At 30.9% G+C, this 22,839-nt stretch overlaps 1 protein-coding gene across 1 annotated transcript in view; it reads right to left on the bottom strand.

Moving 5' to 3' along the window:
* Positions 1–22,839, bottom strand: part of Ip6k (Inositol hexakisphosphate kinase) — a 251,687-nt gene that overhangs the window by 131,188 nt on the left and 97,660 nt on the right. Inside the window, exon 3 of the mRNA XM_075381466.1 lies at positions 9,093–9,135. The gene's annotated coding sequence lies outside the window, so the exon portion shown is untranslated. The remainder of the gene's footprint in view (positions 1–9,092; positions 9,136–22,839) is intronic.

The raw sequence follows: 22,839 nt of genomic DNA, 5'->3' as shown, positions 1-22,839 counted from the left end.
TTACTGTTGTTGTTTGGTTCCTGTAAATGTTAGCAATTGTTCTTCTACCTCTGTATTTGAACCCTAATTTTTTTTAAATGTTGAACATTTTATTCCAGTCTACGTTATCGAATACCTTTTCTAGATCTATAAATGCCAAGTATGTTGGTTTATTTTTCTTTAATCTTCCTTCTACTATTAATCTGAGCCCTAAAATTGCTTCCCTTGTCCCTATCCTGAAACCAAATTGGTCTTATCCTAACATTTCTTCCACTCTCCTCTCAGGGAAAGTTACAAAACACAAATCATTTCAAGGAACGTATCACCAACCCCATAAAAAACATAATTCCATCATATATGCTTTCTACAGCTTGTCTTGGTAGACCACAAAAAAAACTTCATAAAAAACAAAAAAAGGTTATTTTTCTTAGGTATGAAAACTTAACCCACCGGGCTATACTAGTGGTGAACGCGTCTTAGTAAATCAGCTGATTTGGAAGTTGACAGTTTCAGCGTTTAAGTTATAGTAAAGGCAATTATTTTTATACGGATTTGAATACTATATCATGGTTACCGGTGTTCCTTGATAGTTGGGTTTTAATTAACGACACATTTCAGAAATGGTCGACCTGAGACTGTACAAGACTACATTTCACTTAAAATCATACATATCATCCTCTGAAGTAATACCTGACGGTGATTCCCGGAGGCTAAACAGGATAAAAGAAAGGTATGGTACCTTATGGTGTTACCTGTTCTTCAGCAGTGGAAGACACGCATCGAAATTTGTTTTCAAAACAATGGTAGTTATTATAAAGTATATTCTATAAATAAAAATTGCTTTCGAAAAACCAAAAGTTTACTTTTTTAGGTATGGAAAATTACGGGACACCCAGGATTAAAGAAGATATTCTGACAAATAAACAAAGCAAAAATTACTTACGATAAATTAATGAAAATTTGTATACATGTTTTTACGGGGTAAATGCACTTGAAATTTCGAGGTTAAATGAGTTGAAGGGGAGTATCAATGAAATTTACAATTTTTTTAAATTTCTTGGTAAAAAAGAAAATTATAAATGGACATTTGGTGTATGTAATCTTAACATGAATATCTAAAAACAATTATTTTAAATTCCGGTTTTAAGGGGTAAAACAGGAAAAAATAAAATTTACTATTTTTCGAATTTCTTGGTAAAGAATGAAGGTATCAACTTGATTCTTGCACGTGTTAACTTTATGTGAATATTTTATAAACAGATTCCTTGAAAGGTAAAACAATTTCGAACAACGATTGTAAATTTTTCCCATTTCCGACCGTGCTAAACGAGATATTCATTAGACTGAGCTTTCAAATATTCTTCAGATAAATATCTAAAAACCATTTTCCGGTTTTTTTTTATTTTTTAATATTTTAAGGGGTAAAGAACATAATTTTTTCCGTTTTATGCTTTTTTGGGGGGGTGGCAGAGGGGGGAAAACCGCCTGTGCTTTATCATCGCCCGGAATTTTTTATGCTATTGCTAATGAATCAATCTTTATGAGATTTGGTAATACTGTTATAGTAATTTACATTTTAAATTCTGTTTATGTAATTCGCGACGGGAAATCTAAAAACTAATTACGTGCATCCTGTACTGACCAAACTGTTGCTGTGAAGAAATTACGAGTAAATAAACTGATAGTTTTTATAAGTTTAAATTGAATAAATATTAATTACAATCAGATAAACACTCGCTTTCACTTCTATCTCTGTAACCGTTGCAACGCCATCATTATGCTATATTAAGTTGTCTTATGTTCCATCCACGGTATTTTTAATGCTACATTTTTTTAAGGGAGAGAGATATTATTTCATTCGGGATTTTATTCCAGGCTTTAATTTTTATTTATACATAGTCTCCCATATAAAACGCAACCCATCAATCACTCATCCATGAAATTTCAAAAGTCAAGCTTACTCCCCTACTCGTTACTGAAATGGACTCGTCCAACATCTGAACATCGCGGCGACGCAGTAAAACACTACCGATAGTAACAACAATGCAATCATAACGTTCAGTGTATTGCTATAGACAAGATGGTGTTTTCGCTAGATGAACGTGTTTTCATTGTGGAGTCGTACTTCAGTACGAAATCAGCGGTTGCAGTGCAACATTTGTTTCGCCATAAGTACCCAGATAAACCGGCTCCTAACAAAACATCAGTATTAAAGTTAGTCGCAAAATTTAGAGAGACCGGTTCTGTTAATAACAAGGAACGCAAAAGATCTCCGTCGGTGTTGAATACAGATACAGTCGCTGAAATCAAAGACCGATTACTCGCCTCGACAAATAAATCGATCAGACGTTTGTCTGCTGAAATTAATTTGTCTAAATCAACTGTTAATCGGGCGACCAAACGATTACAATTACGACCTTATCGCGTTCAAACGGTTCATCGACTTCTTGAGCCCGACAAAGAAAAACGGCTACAATATTGTCAACGGTTCCGTCGATTTCTGCGCGAGGGAATTAACGTTACGGATTCGTTATTTTTCACAGATGAAGGACGGTTTAATTCGGATGGCTACGGCCAAAACAGTAGAATTTGGGGTGCTGTAAAATCCCTACGTTTATCACGGAAAACAATTACACCCGCAGAAGTTGGGCGTGTGGTGCGCGATATCGCGGAAGAAAATAATCGGTCCTATTTTTTTCGAGTACACCATTAATGCAGAACGATATCAGGATATTTTATTTCGGTTCATAGCACTCTTGGAAGAGGAAAACAGACACTGCCGGCTACAACATGACGGTGCGACATCGCACTACGCAGGTTCAACTTCTGATTTCGTCGAGCAATTCTTCGGTAATCGTGTTATCGGTCGAGGCTTGTGGCCCCCGAGATCTCCAGATTGGACTGCGGCGGATTTTTTTCTACGGGGTTACCTCAAAGAAAAACCCTACGGCAACAAACCACGACACTTGAACGATTGAAAGTCAATATTGAACAAGCTGTATTAAATATACAGCCAGAAACTTTGAAAAAAGTTGCAAGAAACGCTGTAAAAAGAATTGAAGCTTGTATTCAAGAAGATGGTGGCCACTTCCAACATTTACTCTAAATGTAAGGTAATGGATGGTAATAATAAAAATTACATTTACATTTACACATGCTTTTTTATTATTTCTCAATACCTACCAATATAAGGTTGGGTTGCGTTTTATATGGGACACCCTGAAACTGGGACGCCCGGCAATGCTTCGCTATTGCTAGATTTAAGTATATATATATATTAAATGAACACAATTGAAAGCTTGATAAAACATTAACAAAAATGAACTTTACGGAACTTCATAAAATTTAACCTTTCTGCCTTTCATTTTTCCCCATTTCCTCCTCGGTTTCCGTTTCCCGTTTTCCTTTTCACTGTTTTCCCTTTTTTATTTTTTCAATTTTCCCTTCTTCCCTTTTACCTTTTTCGATTTTCCCTTTCTCCCTTTTTTCCCCGCGCGTAAATCGGTCTAGTAGTTTTTTAGTCTATAACTGACACGCATATCGGAAACATTGAAATGGATTCGTAAAATATTTAGTAGTATAGCGTGTGTCGCTTTTACGTACGTATATCAGATAGTGATGTTTTTCAAAAAAGCATGTTTTTACCTGTCACAGGTGTGTAATCTATATAAAAACACGCGCGTATTCGAACGCAACGTTGTGTTAAAATTTCAAAGCAATCGTTGAAGAACTTTCGGAAATTTAAGATTTTGAACAAACGAACATTTACATTTTTATTTATATAATTATTATTCTCACAAGCACAAGTTTAATGAACAGAGGGAAGTCCAGGGAGAAGAGCTGGACAAGCTAAATGTCCCCGTAATCACGACAGGGAAACGCAAGCAAGCATATAACACAGGCGAAGCCGTGACGGGAGATACTAGTTAGTAAATAAACTATTACACATTTTTTCCTATAAATAATAAAGATTTATTTAATACTTAAATTTTTTTGTGATTTACATTATAAAAAATAAAAAGAAATCATTCAAAATATAAAAATAAAAAAAAATTCAATAACATATGACCTAATCATAAAACCTTGAGGTACACCATGCTTTGCATACGTTAATTAAATTCACTATTAAGGTTTTAATAAATAGAAAAAAAATTCAGGTTAATCAATTTACTAAAACTAATAAGCAACTGTGTCACTAGGTTATATACGAAAAACTTGTTTGTTCAAAATTATACAAAGAGATGAAAGAATATATCTCGTTTCATTAACCGTTTAATATAGACAAACAATTGAATAAATTAAAAGTAAATTTAGTTAGATTATATTATTTGTTCTATCCACTTAAAATCAAATAATTACATTTACTTTTTTATAATTAAACTACAAACAAAAAAAAAAGGTTTTTCCGAAAGAGTGTTTTAAATAATTTACTAGCGGCATTTTCCTGCTCCGCAGCGTTATTATCGCAAAATATTATTATTTACAGAATATCCCATATAAAACGCAACCCAACCTTATATTGGTTTATTTTTGTCTTCAGTCATTTGACTGGTTTGATGCAGCTCTCCAAGATTCCCTATCTAGTGCTAGTCGTTTCATTTCAGTATAATCTCTACATCCTACATCCCTATCTGATTTTTAACATTTTTCTATAGCACCGCATTTCAAAATCTTCTAATCTTTTCTTCTCAGATGCTCCGATCGTCCAAGTTTCACTTCCATATAAAGCGACACTCCAAACATATACTTTCAAAAATCTTTTCCTGACATTTAAATTAATTTTTGATGTAAACCAATTATATTTCTGAATAAAGGCTCGTTTTGCCTGTGCTCTTCGGCATTTTACATAGCTTCTACTTTGTCCATCTTCAGTAATTCTACTTTCCAAATAACAAAATGTTTCTACCTCCGTAATCCTTTCTCTTCCTATTTTTTATTCAGTGGTTCATCTACATTATTTCTACTAAATTTCATCACATTCGTTTTTGTGCTTTGTTTATTTTCATGCGGTAGTTCTTGCGTAGGACTTCATCCATGCCGTTCATTGTTTCTTCTAAATCCTTTTTACTCTCGGCTAGAATTACTATATCATCAGCAAATCGTAGCATCTTTATCTTTTCACCTTGTACTGTTACTCCGAATCTAAATCGTTCTTTAACATCATTAACTGCTAGTTCCATGTAAAGATTAAAAAGTAACGGAGATAGGGAACATCCTTATCGGACTCCCTTTCTTATTACGGCTTCTTTCTTATGTTCTTCAATTATTACTGTTGCTGTTTGGTTCCTGTACATGTTAGCAATTGTTCTTCTATCTCTGTATTTGAACCCCTAATTTTTTTTTTAATGCTGAACTTTTTATTCCAGTCTACGTTATCGAATGCCTTTTCTAGGTCTATAAACGCCAAGTATGTCGGTTTGTTTTTCTTTAATCTTCCTTCTACTATTTATCTGAGGCTTAAAATTGCTTCCCTTGTCCCTATACTTTTCCTGAAACCAAATTTGTCTACTCCTAACACTTCCTCCACTCTCCTCTCAATTCTTCTGTATAGAATTCTAGTTAAGATTTTTGATGCATGACTAGTTAAACTAATTGTTCTGTATTCTTCACATTTATCTGCCCCTGCTTTCTTTGGTATCATGACTATAACAAACTGTTATGAACATAACAGTTTAATATTAAAAACGATTATTGATTTGTATTTAAATTAACATATTTTAAAAAATCCATGAAGATAGAGTTACAGCTCCGAAAGCAGTAGAATTTATACTTTTTAAATTGTTGGTACGTGGAAATTTAATTTATATAATTGTATTAATACCAACGTGCCGAATAAATTAAATCGATATTTGTTCATCATGTATCCCCCCCACCACTACAAAAAAATCTTAGATTAGTTTTTTCATGTATTAACTTTTTTCCGCTAAAAATAAGAAATAACCAATTCCGGGAAATTATTACAACTCCGCCGTCGGATTTTTTTCTAATAATAAATTTTAGGAAGAGAGTAATTGATTGGGAGAGACGGAAAGAGAGGGAGAAGGAGAGAGAGAGAGAGAGAGAGAGAGAGAGAGAGAGAGAGAGAGAGAGAGAGAGAGAGAGAGAGAGAGAGAGAGAGAGAGAGAGAGAGAGAGAGAGAGAGAGAGAGAGAGAGAGAGAGAGAGAGAGAGAGAGAGAGGAGAGAGAGAGAGGGAGGGAGAGAGAGAGAGAGAGAGAGCACGCGCGCGCTCACAACTTAAGTAAAAGAAATTTAAAACAAAAAAAAACTCGTAACTTTTTTTTTGTAGAAATATATACGCGCGCGCATACAAACACAAAATTTGAATAAATATAACATATTTTTAAAATAAAAAATAAGTTATTTTCATAGTATAAATAACATTGCACCTGAAGTACAGGTCATTACAATTTTAGCGAGTTTGTTTCTATTATTACAGTTGAAATGAAATCTATATCTGGATTTAGAATCCTGTCATCTTTTTAGTCTACCTTGACAGTTTGCTTATTACCTTGTACCTGACAATCTCTATTTGACCGTGCCCCCTAATTTTATTATTATACATTTTAACTAAGTTATGTAAATTTTACACTTATTAATTATTAACTATTTTTTTTTTTTTTTTTTTTTTTTTTTACGAACTTAAAACAATAAGATGAAATGTTTTCTTATTTCATCCCACACGTTTTTTTTGTTGTTCAAACCCACTCGTTACTATATAATCAATTTCGACTTTTTTTATTTGTAATGGAAGAAAATAAATGGTTTCGTTTTTTTTTTATTAACAATTAAAGTGGAAGGTTTTTTTTAAAGAAAATCACGTTGGTGTTTATATAAACAATTTGAAAAAATATTTTTTCAATTTTTTGTTTCGTAATTGTTTAATAATGAATTGTTATGGAGCAAAATATATATATATTTTTTTTTTTTCAGCCATTTGACTGGTTTGATACGGCTTTTCAAAATACCCTATCTAGTGCCAGTCGTTTCATTTCGGTATACCTCCTACATCCCTAACAATTTGTTTTACATATACCAAACGTTGTCTGCCTGCAAAATTTTTCCCTTCAACCTATCCCTCCAATATTAAAGCGATTATTGTAGGATGCCTTAATATATAGCCTATAAATCTGTTTATTCGTTTAACTATAATTTTCCAAACGCTTCTTTCTTCATCGATTTGCCGCAACACCTCTTATTCATTTGTCACTTTATCCACCCGTCTGATTTTTAACATTTTTCTATAACACCGCATTTCAAAAGCTTCTAATCTTTTCTTCTCAGATACTCCGATCGTCCAAGTTTCACTTCCATATAAAGCGACGCTCCAAACATACACTTTCAAAAATTTTTTCCTGACGTTTAAATTAATTTTTGATGTAAACCAATTATATTTCTGAATAAAGGCTCGTTTTGCCTGTGCTCTTCGGCATTTTACATCGCTTCTACTTTGTCCATCTTTAGTAATTCTACTTTCCAAATAACAAAATGTTTCTACTTCCTATTTTTTATTCAGTGGTTCATCTACATTATTTCTACTAAATTTCATTACATTCGTTTTTGTGCTTTGTTTATTTTCATGCGGTAGTTCTTGCGTAGGACTTCATCCATGCCGTTCATTGTTCCTTCTAAATCCTTTTTACTCTCGGCTAGAATTACTATATAATCAGCAAATGGTAGCATCTTTATCTTTTCACCTTGTACTGTTACTCCGGATGTAAATTGTTCTTTAATGTTTTTATAAAAAAAATAATTAACATATTACACTTAGCGTGGTTTAAACATTTTTAAATAAAAAAAATCCTAGAAAAACTTACATACTCATATTATTAAACAATAAATAAATATGTAATATGGTAATAAATAAATTATTACCATATTATATTATTATTAGATACTGAAAATCTGGATTGGCTTAAGAAATCTTTACTAGAAGGTGAAAAAAGAGCTCAAAGAAATCTGAATAAAGATTAAAAAAACACACAAAATGCATTGATTTATGTAACAACACTACTGACCAACCAATCGACCATGACGTAAAACTTTCTGAAATTAAGCAACAAACATAATTTTTTATGTTAAAATTGTTTGAATCAAATTTCAAGAATTTTCGCATGTAAATTATTTCGAACGGATTTACATAACGGTATAATAATAATAATCAACAATGTTGACAGAATAATTTTTACACTGTAATAAAAAATAAATAAATAAAAAAGCTACAACGGCTTGGAAAAAACAAGAAAATAGGTCCACGTAATGAACATTACTAAGATTTAAATAAAAACGAATTGTTATAATTCACAGAAAATAAATTTGTAAAAATAAAAGTTTTTTTTTAATTGGTTTCAATAGTAAGTTACATAATTATTAATACATTTATATAAGATCTATTAAGACGAATAACTTTTGTCACGGTTCAGTATAGTGGTTAGAGCGACGCTCTCGATTAGGCTTACTCTTTCTGAACAGAGTTCGAAACTCAAAAAATTAAAATTTTTTTTTCCTTCTAAAAATATAAAATTAGATTCTTCACAAGATGTTCGTAATAAAATATATATTTAATTACAATTTTCCTGTAAAATTAACAATTTACGTGGAAGATATAAGTAATAATTATAATAAAGAAAGAAAATTAATCTCACAAACCTTTTTTTTATGCTGTGTAATAAAGTTTATTTGAGAAATACGAATATACAATAAACAATTCATGGTGACAGAGGATTAAAAAAACTACAAAAAATCATAACAAATTACATTATTTCGAACAAAAAATATACAAGAAATTTCGTTAACTTCTTTTCTTTTTTTTTAATATTTGTAGAAAATTTATCTCTCTGATGATCTTATAAAATACCCAAAATATTTGTTAGAACTCATCAGAAGTTTTAATAAAATTACCTCAAAATTTTAGTACCTCAAAATTTCATCCCAATTTCGAATTCCAGTCAGAAAACATTAGAAAAAAATGTTCAATTCAAATTCCTACACATTCTAACTAATTTAGTGAATTAATAATTAAACAAAAAGTCAATAATCTATAGTTGTATTTATTTTATTTTAATTAAATAATCTATAAAATTTAAATTACAAAATTAAAAAAAAAATCACTTACCAAAAAATCAAATTGTAGAATTTCTTGTAATTCAGAATAAATTCTAAAAAAAAAAATAGAAAAAACTATAAGCATAACACAATTTATTAATAACTAACACATAAGATAAGAATAATAAATTTAACATGTGATAAAAATCACTCACGTACACTATTAAAAATAATACACAAAAAGAAATTATGAACGTTCACAATAAAACACTGTAACTTACGCGATGCAATTACACGACTAAAATTGCCACCGCAATTTGTAATCATATATACAATACAGTATTACCAAATCACAAATAAAATAATATCGTACATTAATTAATTTATTTAAAAATATATATACGTAAAAAAATTAATTTACTATTAACAGTTGGCAACACTGTATGATAAACAAGCTTTAACGAACTACGCATTCATAACATGAGTGATATATATACATACACATCACATCTGTAAATATGCCTCTCAGCGTAACAGATACATACTTTACACTGACACACACACTCGCATTATGTAGAACAAAAAAAAACACATACAACATTCAAAAGCAAAGAAATAAACAAAATATTGACAACCTAGAAAAACACAAAGTGATCTACTTTAAAATAGAAAGAAACGATCGATACTTAAACATTTTTTTTTTTTTTTTTTAGAAAATCATTGTTTTAAAATATTTCTAACTTGTAAACGTATTTTTTGAATTCTATTAAATCTGAATTTTTTAACTATTCTTGGTATAACTAAATGAAAAATCTTTACATTTAAACTAAATTTAGCACATTTTAAAAGCTAATTGAGTTAAAAATATTATAATAATGAATTCAAAATTTAAATTTTATTACAAAATAAAATTTCGTAAAGATTATTTATTACTTTAAGAAATAAACGTTTTTTTCTTCATCAAATATTAACTGGAAAAGCCGTTCTCCTAACTCCGTGACGGAGTGGTAACGTTTTGGCCTTTCATTCGAAAGTCCCGGATTCGAATCCCCGTTAGGCATTACCAATAATATTTTTTCTATTCATATATATATATAAAAATGAATGTACACCGTTCATCTGATTGCGATGAAACTTTGGTTAGTTGTGCGTACGCTCGCGAAAATTTCTGAATTAGTTTGGACCCGCTAGGTGGCGCTAGGATCGAGTTATTTAAAAAAAATTGGTCCGATTTGGTTCATATTCAGAATATGCGTTAATTATATGTAAAGAATACAAAAAAATGGACTCTCTAGGTGGTGCTGGGGTTGAGATATTTAGAAAAATTGTCTTTAAGGACCGAACTTGGTTCATATTCAGAATATACAATAATTACATGAAAAGAAAATTTTTTACAAAAACCATATTCGCGACGTGACGCCGATGTCGAGATATTTACGAAACTAACAAACAAATATACAAAGAGACGTTCTCCTTCTTCTATATATATAAGGCAATGTTCGTAGTATGTGTGTCCGCTATAAACTAAAAAACTACTGGACCGATTTAAGCGCAAGGAAAAAGGAAGAGAGGAAAAAATCGAAAAGGGGAAATAGGGAAAAGGGGAAAGGGAATAAGGAAAATGGGGAAAAGGGAAAGCGAATATGGACAAATGAATCTTCCCGTTTTCTCCCGTTTCCCTCCCCTTCACCCGTTTCTCTTTCCTCTTCCTCATCACAATTTCCCTTTCCCCTTTTCTTTTTTCCCTTTTTATTTTACCTATTTTCCCCTTCTTTCCTTTTACCTTTTTAGATTTTTCCCTTCTCCCTTATTCCCCGGTTTTCGAGAAAGGAAAATGGGGAAAACGAAAGGTTAAATTTTGTGAAGTTCCGTAATGTTCACTTTGTTAATGTTTTATCAAACTTTCAATTGCGTTCATTTAATCTATATATATATATATATATATATATATATATACAAATCTAGCAATAGCGAAGCATTGCCGGGTCTGCTAGTATTTAATAAAATTGGCTAAACTTAGGGCGGATTGTGGATCGATATTTTGAAAGATCAGGCCAGAAAGGATACCTAAATTAAATTAATTAGGATACCTAATTAAGGATATAAAACAATGGCCAATCCTTTACTTACAAATGGTACTACGTAAATTGTGGACTTAACAGCAAATCGGATGATTTCTATATACAAGCGGCAGAGGTGAAGTTCCAGCGGAACGTGAAGGGTTATACGAGAAAGGATTATATTAGGAATGACGTCATTCGCGAAGCAAATAAGACACAACCGATCAACGAAATGATCAGACGTTATCGAGAAAGACGGACGTGTCACCTGTTACGAATGTCTCAACATAGGTTGCAATTGCGTATTACAAGCCGGATGGAAAAAGAGATGTAGGCAGACCGAGACGTCGATCGCCCATCGACGCCTCGGTCTGCCTAAAAATTGAAAATAGGTTATATAACCGATCTACAAACGTATTAAAATAATAATAAAGTGGCTTCCGTAGCAAAGTGGTAGCTCAATATCTTTTATCTAGAAAGTTCTATATATTCGACTACCGTACCCCGTCACTTTGGAAGTCGAGAGTTCCAGGAGATATAAGGTGATTTATCGGCAAACACTGAATATATATGTATTAACCAGAACAATTAGTTTAACTAGTCATGCATCAAAAATGTTAACTAGAATTCTATACAGAAGAATTGAGAGGAGAGTCGAAGAAGTGGTAGGAGAAGACCAATTTGGTTTCAAGAAAAGTATAGGGACAAGGGAAGCAATTTAAGGACTCAGATTAATATTAGAAGGAAGATTAAAGAAAAACAAACCAACATACTTGGCATTTATAGACCTACAATGGAATAAAATGTTCAGCATTTTAAAAAAAATTAGGGTTCAAACACAGAGATAGAAGAACAATTGCTAACATTTACAGGAACCAAACAGCAACAGTAATAATTGAAGAACATAAGAAAAAAGCCGTAATAAGAAAGGGAGTCCACAAGGATGTTCCCTATCCCCGTTACTTTTTAATATTTACATGAAACTAGCAGTTAATGATGTTAAGAACAATTTAGATTCGGAGTAACAGTACTAGGTGAAAAGATAAAGATAATACAATTTGCTGATGAAATAGTATTTCTAGCAGAGTAAAAATAAGATTTAGAAGAAACAATGAATGACATAGATGAAATCCTACGCAAGAACTATCGCATGAAAATAAACAAGAAGAAAACAAAAGTAATGAAATGTAGTAGAAATAACAAAGATGGACCACTGAATGTGAAAATAGGAGGAGAAAAGATTATGGAGGTAGAAAAATTTTGTTATTTGGGAAGTAGAATTACTAAAGATGGACGAAGCAGGAGCGATATAAAATGCCGAATAGTACAGGCGAAACGAGCCTTCAGTAAGAAATATAATTTGTTTACATCAAAAATTTATTTAAACGTCAGGAAAATATTTTTGAAAGTATATGTTTGGAGCGTAGCTTTATATGGAAGTGAAACTTGGACGATCGGAGTATCTGAGAAGAAAAGATTATAAGCTTTTGAAATGCGGTGCTATAGGAGAATGTTAAAAATCAGACGGGTGGATAAAGTGACAAATGAAGAGGTGTTGCGGTAAATAGATGATGCAAGAAGCATTTGGAAAAATATAGCTAAACGAAGAGACAGACTTATAGGCCACATATTAAGGCATCCTGGAATAGTCGCATTAATACTGGAAGGACAGGTAAAAGGAAAAAATTGTGTAGATAGGCCACGTTTGGAATATGTAAAACAAATTGTTAGGGATGTAGGATGTAGGGGGGTATACCGAAATGAAACGACCAGCACTAGATAAGGAATCTTGGAGAGCTGCATAAAACCAGACAAATGACTGAAGACAAAAAAAAAATATGTATTAACATTCGGAAAATTTCTATTCGATTTTGTTGGGTTGCTTAGGTGTCAAAACGGTCAAGATCCGGTGAAAACGGCATATGCTCAAATTGCACCGATTATAATAGTTTTCCTTCTAGAAATATAGTTCTGCTATAATAATAGATCAAGGAAGACTAAAGAATATTTTGAAAAAGGATAGAGAAATTGTAAGAAAACTATTACGCCGGAAGTGTGAAAGAAAGAAAAATTTGATAACATAGGCGAAAGAAAACTGAGAATGTTTTAAGGTGATTTATAAATAATGAATGAAGGAAGATTGTCAAGAACGATTTTTAAGTTCTTTAAAATCTCAACAAAAAAAAGGTTTTAAAGGATAGGAAAGGATCTTTAAAAGATCAGAATAACAGAATAAAAACTTTTAGTCAAGGAAATTTTCAAGAAAAAAATATACGAATTTAAAATAAAACAAGATGGAAAAGGAAATACCAAGAAGAAAATTACAGAACAAAAAAAAAAAATTTTAAATATGACAGAGATAACATCTTCAAAAGAAAATCTGTTCACTTCGTCCAGAAATTACCAAAATTTGACAAAAAAGAAACTGAGTTTTTTTTAAATTTATTTTCAAATTTGATTCAGATTTACGTTAAGAAAAAAAATTAAAATTACGATAAAAAAGAAGAATTTAAAATGGCAAAGACGGAAAAAGGAAACAAGAAGAAGAAAATTACAGAACAAAGAAAAAAAAATGATAACTGAGAGATGACATCAAAAGAAAAAGAAAAACTGTTCACTTCATCCAAAAAAAAATAATTTATTTGGAAATTTGAATCAGATTTACGTGAAGAAAAAAATGATTAAAAAAAACGTAGAATTTTTAATAAAATAAAATTAACTAGCATACCACTAGTAAGCCAGTTGCTGGGTTAAGAGAAGTAGTTAAAAAAACAGTACAGCTACGCAACATGCCTTAATAAAAGCAAGTTGAAAATAAACTCCACTCTGGTGAACACAAACAGCGACTATTTTTGCTACAGCACGTACAGTTACCCAGTACCAACATAAAAAATTCTTAACCTAAGAGAAACTGACTGTACTGGTTTATATACAAACACCAATATATGAACAACTGTTAAAAAATAAAAATAAAAATATATATATATAAATAAATAAATTGAAGAAGGTTAAATAATAACAAGAGAGAGTGTTGTTTTCCTTTTTTTTTTGTTTTTTTTTGTAACACATACATATATATATATATATATAAACGTGTAGGCGCTAAGACAAACGTAATTAAATGAAAAAAAGTATGGTAATAAAAAATTAGGAAAGCGTAAGAAACAGGAATAAACAAAAGAGTTGTTCATTCTGCTACTATTACCCCCACCACACAACTATATATAAAGAGTGGGGAAAAGTTAAAAAAACTTTTTATAATTACCGTAATATAAATGTAGAAACGTTTAACATGGCCAACAGGAATTACTGAACTAACTTTAGACCTCTGCAAATGACAAAGAAAATAAAAGATACAACAATACGCATGCTTCAATATATATATATATATATATATATATATATATATATAACTTCTCTTATATAAAAGAAAATGTCCTGACTGATTCACTGACTCATAATCAACGTACAACCAAAACTATTATAGGTAGAGACTTGAAATTTTCAGGGTACCTTCGTATCTATAAGTAGGCGTGTACTAAGAAAGGATTTTGCGAAATTTTGATTTTAAGGGGTTCAAATCGATAAAAAAACTAAATTTCCTGTTAACAGCGCTATCTGTTGGACGTAAAAGCAACATACGCAATACTAAATATTTTACGATTCCATTGCAATGTTTCTGATATATGTGTCCGCTATACACTAAAAAACTATTGGACGCGCGGGGAAAAAGGGAGAAAGGGAAAAATCTAAAAAGGTAAAAGGGGGAATAGGAAGGGAATTAAATAAATTTAATTAAAATTAAATAAAATAATATTAAATTATATTTAAAATAAATAAATAATTAAATTAAAATAGAATTAAAAAATAGAATTTGTAAAGCAAATAATTGAAGATGTCGGAAGCAAAAAAAAAATTAGTTAAAACCGTAGGTAAAGCATGGAAATGAAGTAATTCATTACATCTGTCAAATAAATTATATTAATACATCGTGTGCGCGCCGAGAGCGACAGAATGAGTAAGTGAGTGCTCGAGAAGAATGCCGTTAAATTTTACAGCTGTATTTCTATGTTTAAAATAATGGAAAAAGTTCATAATAAACATGCGTCTTTTATTGATTTCAAAAAAGCGTACGATTGCATACATTCGATGTTAAAAATTCTGAGAAATCTCGGATCGGATCCTAAATCGGTAAATATGATCGGTTTAACATATTGACAAATACAAAATCTGAAGTGAAGTTTCGGGGCGAATTTTCCCAACATTTTTACATAAAATCCGGACTGAGACAAGACTTTTGCTTTTATTATTTAATTTTGCACTAGAATTTCTGATGCGCCAATTGTTTTAAAATTAATCCAAAAATATTCACATAGGATACAAAAGAGATAACTTAAATTTAAATCGCCTAGGATTTGCCGACGTCTTATAGCTTTATTAGCTAGTAGTATCGCAGAAGCCAGAATATAAATAACAAGTATAGAAGAACTTGCGAATAAAATTGAACTTAAAATTTCTTACGAAAAGACTAAAATGATGGCTATACATCCTTTAGTAATTAATTCTGTGAATATTAATGGAAACAAAGTAGAACTTGTAGAAAAATTTTAATATCTTGGAGAGATCATTACTTGTAATCTTAACGAAAAACAAAATCGGTCGAAAGACTTTATAAATTATTTAAAGCGCTACAAGTAACCAAAAATACTTACAACAAAAAATCGCTTTCGATTAACACTAAAATTAGACGTTACAAAACCGTGGTTAAACCGGTAATTACTTACGCGAGCGAAATTTTATTTATATTAAATCAGAAAAATAGGACCGAACCTTTGCTTAAAGTTGAGCCCAGGATTCTTAGAACCTGCATAAACAAAAAATATAAACACGAAAATCAGTACAAATTATGGCCTAATAAATTTCTGTACTAAAACTTGAATCCTTAATCGATACTATGAAAAAGAAGCGAATTTCTTTCTGCGCACACTTGTTAAGATTACCGCAGGATAGGATTACTAAGAGAAATATCGATCGATTTTGGTCTTTTAAAAATATGCCATTATGGATCAAAGAAATTAAAGAAGACAGGCAAGAATTAAATTTGACTTACAAAGATTTACTTTTAAATCCAAAAATTAAAATTTGTTGTTAAAGATCCGAATACCGACTTAAAAGTAAGAACTTTTAATTATACAAAAAGGGTTTATTCAGAAGAGGATCGTAAAGCAAGATCATTAAGAATGACTAAATATTGGGAGAAAGTAAAATCTAAGAACTTAAAGGCCAAAAGATCGGCAAAAAAAGACTTGAATTATTCTGACTAAAGTGACTAAAAAGAAAAAAAAAACATGCGTCCGGAAAAGGCTTCGTTGTTAAATTAATTATAACAAAGAATTTTACTGTGATTTCTGCTTAGCGGCAAATGAACCAATATTGAAATTCATCGAAAACCGGGGAAGAAGGAGGGGGGGAAATCGGAAAAAGGAAATAGGGAAAAGTCGAAAAACTTAAAAGAAATGGGGAATGGGAAGGGGAAAGGAAAGTAAGGGAATGATAAAACCCACCGGGTTGGTCTAGTGGTAAAGGCGTCTTCCCAAATCAGCTGATTTGGAAGTCGAAAGTTCCAGCGTTCAAGTCCTAGTAAAGTCAGTTATTTTTATAAGGATTTGAATACTAGATCTTGGATACCGTTGTTCTTTGGTGGTTGGGTTTCAATTAACCACACATCTCAGGAATGGTCGAACTGAGACTGTACAAGACTATACTTCATTTACACTCATACATATCATCCTCTGAAGAATTATCTGAACTGTAATTACCGGAGGTTAAACAGGAAAAAGAAAGAAAGATAAACGGGAGAAGGAAAGGGAAACGGGAGAAAACGGGAAGGGAGAGCGAAGCGAACCATGACCCTCTGATCGTGACGGGAAGCTCAAGTAACCATAGAGCACGGGCGATGCCGCGATGAGGATGCTAGATTTGAGATTGTAATACATTTTTTGTTTATCTTTATTGGACTTTTTTTTTTTTTTACTTTTAAGGCTGCAAAGGACCACTTTAGTAAGAATAATTCAAGTCTTTTTTGCCGATCTTTTGGCCTTAAGTTCTTAGTTTTTACTTTCTCCCAATATTTAGTCATTCTTAATGATCTTGCTTTACGATCCTCTTCTGAATAAACCCTTTTTGTATAATTAAATGTTTTTACTTTAAAGTCGGTATTCGGATCTTTAATAACAAATTTTAATTTTTCGGATTTATTAAGTAAATCTTCGTAAGTCAAATTTAATTCTTGCCTGTCTTCTTTAACAGCGGATTTTTTAAAGACCAAAATCGATCGATTATTCTCTTAGTAATCCTATCCTGCGGTAATATTAACAAGTGCGCACAGAAAGAAATTCGCTTCTTTTTCATAGTATCGATTAAGGATTCCAAGTTTTCGTACAAAAATTTATTAGGCGATAATCTGTACTGATTTTCACGTTTATATTTTTTGTTTATTCAGGTTCAAAGAATCCTGCGTTCAACTTTAAGCAAAGGTTCAGTCCTATTTTTCTGATTTAATTTAAATAAAGTCTCGCTCGCGTAAGTAATTACCGGTTTAACCACAGTTTTGTAACGTCTAATTTTAGTGTTAATCGAGAGCGATTTTTTGTTGTAAGTATTTTTTGTTACTTGTAGCGCTTTAAATAATTTATTAAGTCTTTTGGTCCGATTTTGTTTTTCGTTAAGATTACAAGTTATGATCTCTCCAAGATATTAAAATTTTTCTACAAGTTCTACTTTGTTTCCATTAATATTCACAGAATTAATAACTAAATGATCTATAGCCATCATTTTAGTATTTTCGTAAGAAATTTTAAGTCCAATTTTATTCGCAAGTTCTTTTATACTTGTTATTTGTATTCTGGCTTCTGCGATACTATTAGCTAATAAAGCTAAGTGGTCGGCAAATCCTAGGCAATTTAAGTTATCTCTTTTGTATCCTATTTGAATATTTTTTGGATTAATTTTAAACCGTTCGCGCATCAGAAATTCTAGTGCACAATTAAATAATAAAGGCTAAAGTCCGTCGCCTTGTCTCAGTCCGGATTTTATGTAAAAAGGTTCGGAAAATTCGCCACGAAATTGGACTTTTATATTGAACTATTTCAATTCATTCATAAAATGGATCGGTCTAACAAATATCGTTCAATTTTCTTATCTTCCTTTTTTTTGTTTTCCTTTCTTCAAGTTTTGGACAACAATTCATTGTTTATCGTATATTTATTTAGTATATTTCATAAAAAATTGTATTTACCGTTTTATCAGTATTTAATGAAAATCTAAATGTAATATTGTCGATTAAATATTTTTTATTTATAAAGAAATAAGTTTGCTATTAAAAAAGCATTACGAGTGAAGCTACATCTATATTGTGGACGAAGTCGCGACGGGGTACGCTAGTATATATATATATATATATATATATATATATATATATTATTTTATTTTATTTTCCTACAATGAGATCAAAAGAAAATATTCATGTATAATCAAAAACACTATAGTAGCAAATAAAAATTTCCATTAACATACCATTACACACGATTTATTTATTTTTTTAATAATGTAAAATCGTTAAATATATAATTATTAGAGCGGTTAAATATGTACGAAAATGAAAATCAATTGAAAAAAAAAAATCTTTTGCCAAAATTAAAAACAAAAAAAAAAAATTAATTACTTGGAAAACATTCATAATGACTCATACATAGTTCTACAGCATTACAAATATGCCATAACACAAATACACATGCCCGTACCTACATCCAAATTTAAAATACACAGAAGAAACAATTTAAAACCGAACTGCTACAAATAACACAGCTGCGATGTATAAAAGTTTAATGAATGAAATTTTTTTTGTCTTCAGTCATTTGACTGGTTTGATGCAGCTCTCCAAAATTCGCTTTTTAATCCTAGTCGTTCCATTTCGTAAACCCCCTACATCCTAAACAATTTATTTTACATATTAACGTAAATCTGAATCAAATTTAAAAATAAATTTAAAAAAAAACAGTTTCTATTTGTCGAATTTTGGTTATTTTTGGACGAAGTGAACAGATTTTCTTTTGAAGATATAATCTCTCAGTCATATTTTTTTTTCTTTGTTCTGTAATTTTCTTCTTGTTATTTCCTTTTCCATCTTGTTTCATTTTAAATTCGTATATTTTTTTCTTGAAAATTTCCTTGACTAAAAGTTTTTATTCTGTTATTCTGATCTTTTAAAGATCCTTTCCTCTCCTTTAAAACCTTTTTTTTGAGATTTTAAAGAACTTAAAAATCGTTCTTGACAATCTTCCTTCATTCATTATTTATAAATAACCTTAAAACATTCTCAGTTTTCTTTCGATCAAATTTTCTGTAAATTGATCTTAAAGTATATTTCTTATTTTCACACTTCCGGCGTAATAGTTTTCTTACAATTTCTCTATCCTTTTTCAAAATATTTTTTAGTCTTCCTTGATTTTATTTTCCCATCTATTATTATAGCAGAACTATATTTCTAGTAGGAAAAGTATTATAATCGGTCCAATATGAGCATATGCCGTTTTTACCGGATCTTGACCGTTTTGACACCTAAGCAACTCAAAAAAAATCGAATAGAAATTTTCCGGATGTTAATACATATTTTTTTTTGTCTTCAGTGACAATATTCCTTATCAAGTGCTGGTCTTTTCATTTCGGTATACCCCCTACATCCTACATCCCTAACAATTTGTTTTACTTATTCCAAACTTGGTCTATCCACACAATTTTTTCCTTTTACCTGTCCTTCCAATATTAAAGCGACTATTCCAGGATGCCTTAATATGTGGCCTATAAGTCTGTCTTTTCTTTTAACTATATTTTTCCAAATGCTTCTTTCTTCATTTATTTGCCGCAATACCTCTTAATTTGTCACTTTATCCACCCATCTGATTTTTAACATTCTCCTATAGCACCGGATTTCAAAAGATTCTAATCTTTTCTAATCCTACTTTCCAAATAACAAAATTCTTCTACCTCCGTAATATTTTTTTTCCTATTTTTATATTCAATGGTCGATCTTTGTTATTTCTATTACATTTCATTACTTTCGTTTTGTTCTTGTTTATTTTCATGCGGTAGTTCTTCATCCATGCCGTTCATTGTTCCTTCTAAATCTTTTTTACTATCAGCTAGAATTACTATATCATCAGCAAATCGTAGCATCTTTATCTTTTCACATTGTACTGTTACTCCGAATCTAAGTTGTTCTTTAACATCATTAACTGCTAGTTCCATGTAAAGATTAAAAAGTAACTGGGATAGAGAACATCCCTGTCAGACTCCCTTTCTTATTACGGCTTCTTTCTTATGTTCTTCAATTGTTACTGTTGCTGTTTGGTTCCTGTAAATGTTAGCAATTGTTCTTCTATCTCTATATTTGACCCTAATTTTTTTTAAATGCTGAACATTTTATTCTAGTCTACGTTATCGAATGCCTTTTCTAGGTCTATAAATACCACACCCATCGGGTTGGTCTAGTGGTTAACGCGTCTTTGCAAATCAGCTGATTTGGAAGGCGAGAGTTCCAGCATTCAAGTCCTAGTAAAGCCAGTTATTTTTACACGGATTTGAATACTAGATCGTGGATACCGGTATTCTTTGGTGGTTGGTTTTCAATTAACTACACATCTCAGGAACGGTCGAACTGAGAATGTACAAGACTACACTTCATTTACACTCATACATATCATCCTTATTCATCCTCTGAAGAATTATCTAAACGGTAGTTACCGGAGGCTAAACAGGAAAAAGAGAGAGAGGTCTACAAATACCAAATATGTTGGATTGTTTTTCTTTAATCTTCCTTCTACTATTAATGTGAAAACCTAAAATTGCTTCCCTTGTTCTTATACTTTTTCTGAAACAAAATTGGTTTTCTCATAACACTTCTTCCACTCACCACTCAATTCTTCTGTACAGAATTCTAGTTAAGATTTTTGATGCATGACTAGTTAAACTAATTATTCTGTATTATTCACATTTATCTGCTCCTACTTTTTTTGGTATCATAACCACTCTCTGAACACTGACGGAACCAGTTTGTACAATCTATCAATCGCTTCCTCACCTACACTGCGCAGTAATTCTACAGGTATTCCGTTAATGAATGAAATTAAAAGGTAAATTAAACTTTGTATTTATATAGTGATTTAGGAGGAAAAGGAAATAATTTTGGAATTGATCCTATTTATTAAAATAAGGGAAAAAGTTAATACAAAAATATTTTTTTTTTTAATTTTCAATGGAATTATCGAAAAAATTCGCCCATATTTCAGTCCATCCCACCAGTGAAAATACGTTACACTGAAATTGTTAAGATGTTATAAAGGATGTCCAACGAAGAAACACAGCAACTTTCAGGACATTTTCTGCTGGTGAAAATAATAAAAAACGTTCAAATAAACGTACTGTAGCGAACAAATCAATCCGAAAAAAGTTGTGTACCTAAGAGTTTTAAAAATATCTAACGTAAAACACAAACTTCTGTGTAGAAAAAAAGTTTTTCTTTTAGGTTTATAGTAGAAGAACTTTGTTAAGTGACTAATAAATGGGGAATATTTATAAGAAAACATGTAGAGAATTTAATGTAAATACAGCCAATAACAAAAAAAGCAAATAAAAATATTTAACAATCGAATTTAATTGAAGCAAAAAGACAAGTATAATAAAAATTAACAATAGTACAATAACTTTATTAAAATATTAATAAATGTGTAAATTTTATCAAATCATGTAGAAAATTTAAATGTGAGAAAATTTATATAATAAAATCTATGAAAAAGAAAAAAAAATCTGATATGGAGGCCACATGACTTCCTTATACACCTATTAAATTACATACATTTTTTTTTTGTTTTTTTTTTTTTTTAATGAAAAGTACGTAAAATTTTATTTCATTAAAAACTTCTCATATCTTTTTATTTTTGTGGTTATTATTGAATTATTATTTATCGTAAACATTTTTTTTTACAATCAGAGGTTAATAATTATTAATAAAACAATATATTTAAATTTAAAAAAGGAGATGAAGTCTAATTCGAACTGATGTGTGTCTTCCCCTTGTAAGATCCAATTATATCATTTATTAAAATCATTTATAAATCTGGAACCGATGAAAATAAGTACCACTTATGATATATCATTGAAAAGCTCTCAATAAGGGGCTTATTTCTGTAATTAAGAAAAGTCCAAAATCCAAATTGTTTTTGATTTTGGACTTTTTTGGACGCTTTTGGTTCAGTCGATTACAATCAAAAGGAGATTTGCACAACTAGATGTTACAATAGTCCTAATTTCAAACCTACGGCTAATCGTTTTTGAGTTATGTGAAATACATACGTACAGACGTCACGCCGAAACTCGTCAAAATGGATTCAGGGATGGTAAAATGAATATTTCCGATGACATCTGAAAACCGAAATTTTTCGCGATCACAGTACTTCCTTTACTTAGTAAAGGGTCATTCACGGGAACCGCATGTTTTTGAAGTGAGTTGTAGTCGGGCGTTCGTGGTGGGAGGGGCACGTGGCTGGTGTCTGACGTTTCCTTTGTTCATAGCATTTACATTTTAGTCGTTGAGATGGAGCCGTAGACGCTAGACCAACGCCTGTACGCGTATGACGGTTTTGTGCGAAATGGCGAATCCGTAACTGCTGTTCAGCGACATTTCCGCCGTCAGTTTAATAT

Source organism: Lycorma delicatula, chromosome 13 (genome assembly GCF_047948215.1).
Source record: "Lycorma delicatula isolate Av1 chromosome 13, ASM4794821v1, whole genome shotgun sequence".
NCBI classification, from domain to species: Eukaryota; Metazoa; Arthropoda; class Insecta; order Hemiptera; family Fulgoridae; genus Lycorma; species Lycorma delicatula.
The sequence above is the reverse complement of the archived record's forward strand: the minus strand, read 5'-3'. Positions and strand labels throughout refer to the sequence as shown.